Here is a 4721-nt window from a genome sequence, read left to right as displayed (position 1 = left end):
CAAGTTTTTAGGTGTCCAGATCACCAACAACCTGTCCTGGTTCTCCTTCTCCCCCCCTCCCCCCAATGCCACTACTTTCTCAGAAGACTAAGGAAATTTGACATGTCAGCAACAACTCTAACCAACTTTTACAGATGCACCATAGAAAGCAATCTTTCTGGTTGTATCACAGCTTGGTATGGCTCCTGCTCTGCCCAAGACCGCAAGGAACTACAAAAGGTTGTGAATGTAGCCCAATCCATCACGCAAACCAGCCTCCCATCCATTGACTTTGTCTACACTTCCCGCTACCTCAGCAAAGCAGCCAGCATAATTAAGGACCTCACACACCCTGGAGTTACTGGGATAATACAGGACCTGGGCAGGATTATTGTCAGTGCAGACTTGTTGGGCCAAATGGCCACATCCTGCAATGTAGGTTCTAGATTCTGTTGTGCAGATAATTGGTGACCACATCTTGAATAGGATGTGCCACAGGAGAGACCTATTAAACTGTCCCATTCATTCTTGTCTCTCCCACAAGTGGAAACAGGGTAACTTCTAAACTCCAATGGGTATGGCCTGAACCTGTTCAACTTTCATACAAACGCTTCATACCCAGGAATGAGTTTCTCTAAAGCAATTCTATTCTCTCTTTCCCCCACCCCACCATGTGAGATCAAAAACTGTGATCTCACCAATATGCTCTGTATAGCTGCAGTAAAACAGGAAGCTGACAATGTTTCAATATCAGAACCAATATTACATTGAGCTCCATCTTCACGAGCTCTCAAACAATCCAGGTGGTCCCACTCCCCCTGCCCTTTCCCCATGACTGTTTTTTTATATTAATCATTCCTTTTGAAAGATATTGGACAGCACATTCCAAATCCTTACTACTTGTTGAATTATTTTTTTCCTCTGACCAAACCAATGTCATGATGTGGAGATGCCGGCGTTGGACTGGGGTAAACAGTAAGTTTAACAACACCAGGTTAAAGTCCAACAGGTTTATTTGGTAGCAAAAGCCACACAAGCTTTCGGAGCTCTAAGCCCCTTCTCAAACTAAGCCCCTTTGAGAAGGGGCTTAGAGCTCCGAAAGCTTGTGTGGCTTTTGCAAACCAATGTCCTCAATATTGACCCTTCAGCCATTACTATCTAAACCTTTCATGATTTAAAACATCTCAAATAGGAGGGGTTAATTGATTGGGGACACCAGAAGCCACCACGTCAACTCCCCAGTTACAATCACTCAAGAATACAACCAGGTGTGCAGTGACACCCATTTGAAGGCAGATTATCAACCCATCACTACCCTCCTGTTGCCCTCTCATCATTCCTAGGCTTGAATCCTAGCCCATAGATATCCATAACATTCTCAAAAGATGCATCAAGGCATGAACAGTGAACTGTAATGAAGACTGCCCCATCCTCAATAATTAACCTCTCTGACATACCCACATCAGTTGTCTGTACCACAGGTCTATTGAACTTAAAGTGGATCATTCATCACCAGCCCCGACTTAATCCACACCCTACCAACTCCAGTGCTTAGCATTCACAGCCTGCAGTGACATCCTGGGCGGAATTTTCACATCTGACCCTCGACGTGAGTCATAGCAGGACAGGACTAGTCTATGCAAAGGTCGGTTGACCTCAGGTGGGATTTTTCAGTCTTGAGGCAAGCATGGCTAGAAAATCCTAACTTCTAAGATGTTGCTTTCACGTGGCAATCCCTTGCTCTTTAGCACTTGCCCCTCTTCTGGGCCCAGCCCAAACCAGTGATACACATAGCTCAAAATCTCTACTTTATTAATGCCCCAACTCCTGTGGTACTTTACTGCAAGTTCCATATTCTCACCACTTAGTAAAAAGTTCCTGCTGATTTCTTATTAGTTATGTTTATGGCCAAGTTTTGGTCTCCCAAGTGAAAGTGTCTCTAAAATGGGGTTCAGTTGGGTAGATGTAAAAGATAGTTTTGCAGTGCCAGAAACTTGTACCTAGAAAGGGGATCAAAAACAAAGTGATTGAGCAATGTGGTTGGTTGAATTAACCATGATCCAATATTCAACCAAGAAAACATCAACTTCCCTGCTTTATGACAGCATAATCAATCCTTCCTGCTACAATTAATGTTACCAGAGAGGCAGTGCTTGGTAGACTAATGGGACTGAAGGTGGACAAGTCCCCAGGCCCGGATGGAATGCATCCCAGGGTACTGAAAGAAATGTCAGAGGTAATAGCAGATGTGTTAGTGGTTATTTATCAAAATTCGTTGGATTCTGGGGTAGTGCCGGCAGATTGGAAAATGGCTAATGTTACGCCGCTGTTTAAAAAAGTAAATAGACAAAAGGCGGGTAACTACAGGCCAGTTAGCTTAATGTCTGTAGTTGGGAAAATGCTAGAATCCATCATTAAAGAAGAAATAGCAGGCCATCTGGATAAGAATGGTTCGATTAAGCAGACGCAGCATGGATTCATGAGGGGAAAGTCGTGCTTGACGAACTTGTTGGATTTTTATGAAGATGTGACTAGTGCGGTTGACGGAGGGGAACCGGTGGATGCGGTGATTTTGGATTTCCAAAAGGCATTTGATAAGGTGCCTCACAAAAGGTTGAAGAAGATTGAGTCACACGGAGTTGGGGGTGTAGGGTGTTAGCGTGGATTGGGGATTGGCTATCCGACAGGAAGCAGAGTCGGAATAAATGGGTGCTTTTCTGGTTGGCAGATGGTAGCTAGTGGCGTGCCGCAGGGATCGGTACTGGGGCCTCAACTATTTACCATTTATATAGACAATCTGGAGGAGGGGACTGAGTGTAGGGGAACAAAGTTTGCAGACGACACAAAGATAAGTGGAAAAGTGAATAGTGTGGAGGACGTAGAAGGTCTGCAGAGAGATTTGGACAGGCTGAGTGAGTGGGCGAGGATCTGGCAGATGGAGTATAACGTTGACAAATGTGAGGTTATTCACTTTGGAGGAAATAATAGCTAATTGGATTATCTAAATGGAAAATAATTACAACATGCTACTGTGCAAAGGGACCTGGGGGTCCTTGTGCATGAGACGCAACAGGTGATCAAGAAGGCAAATAGGATGTTGGCCTATATCGCAAGGGGGATAGAATATAAAAGCAGAGATGTCTTGCTGCATCTGTACAGGGCATTGGTGAGGCCGCAGGTGGAATACTGTGTGCAGTATTGGTCCCCTTATTTGCGGAAGGATATATTGGCCTCTGAGGGAGTGCAGAGAAGGTTCACCAGGTTGATACCAGAGATGAGGGGTGTTGATTATGAGGAGAGACTGAGCAGATTGGGTTTGTACTCGTTGGAATTTAGAAGGCTGAGGGGGGATCTTATAGAGACCTATCAGATAATGAAGGGGCTGGATAGGGTAGAGGTGGAGAGATTCTTTCCACTTAGAAAGGAAACTAGAACTAGAGGGCACAGCCTCAAAATAAAGGGGGGTCAGTTTAGGACAGAGTTGAGGAGGAACTTCTTCTCTCAGAGGGTGGTGAATCTCTGGAATTCTCTGCCCACTGAAGTGGTGGAAGCTACCTTGTTGAATATGTTTAAATCACGGATAGATGGATTTCTGATCGGTAAGGGAATTAGGGGTTATAGGGATCAGGCGGGTAAGTGGAACTGATCCACTTCAGATCAGCCATGATCTTATTGAATGGCGGGGCAGGCTCGAGGGGCTAGATGGCCTACTCCTGCTCCTAGTTCCTTATGTACTGAAACTCTCCCTTGACATGTACAAATAGCATCAGGTGAAATGGACAGCAAATGGATTTGGAATGTGCTGTCCAATATCTTTCAAAAGGAATGATTAATATAAAAAAGCAGTCATATGGGGAAAGGGCAGGGGGAGTGGGACCACCTGGATTGTTTGAGAGCTCGTGAAGATGGAGCTCAATGTAATATTGGCTCTGATATCGAAACATTGTCAGCTTCCTGTTTTACTGCAGCTATACAGAGCATGTTGGTGAGATCACAGCTGGAGCACTGCACAGTTTTTGATCTCACATGGGTGGGGTGGGGGAAAGAGAGAATAGAATTGCTTTAGAGAAACTCATTCCTGGGTATGAAGCGTTTGTATGAAAGTTAAACAGGTTCAGGCCATACTCATTGGAGTTTAGAAGAATGGTCTTACCCTGTTTCCCATTCATTCTTGTCTCTCCCACAAGTGGACAGTTTAATAGGTCTCTCCTGTGGCACATCCTATTCAAGATGTGGTCACCAATTATCTGCACAACAGAATCTAGAACCTACATTGCAGGCCATTTGGCCCAATAAGCCTGCACTGACAATCCTGCCCCGGTCCTGTATTATGGCAATGGATTAGCCTGTGGCCTCATTTTTACATCTAAATGAGCAATTGGTATTAATATTCAGATCAAGGTGTTCAACATTTGAGCCTTAATATCCCAATTTACTTGACCCATTTATTACACCAGCTCCCTAAGTCTTATACAATATTATTTTATGTTGCCAATTCTAATCTGCACTCGAGGATGTTCACATCACCTTTCACACCACTTCACTCAAGTGGGCAACGGCCCCACACAATGAGCATTTGGCAATCTTGAAGCAGACAGGAACTAGAAAGGTTTCAGAGGAGCTTCATGTGAAATATTGGCTTACCTCAAGACATCGTACTGCACACCTCCCTGGCATTGAAGCTTTTGAAACTTTGGGATGATTGAGGATTGATTGAAAGTAATAGCCACACAACAGACGAG

Source organism: Mustelus asterias, unplaced genomic scaffold, assembly GCF_964213995.1.
Source record: "Mustelus asterias unplaced genomic scaffold, sMusAst1.hap1.1 HAP1_SCAFFOLD_1450, whole genome shotgun sequence".
Lineage (NCBI taxonomy): Eukaryota > Metazoa > Chordata > Chondrichthyes > Carcharhiniformes > Triakidae > Mustelus > Mustelus asterias.
This window is presented reverse-complemented; position numbering follows the sequence as displayed.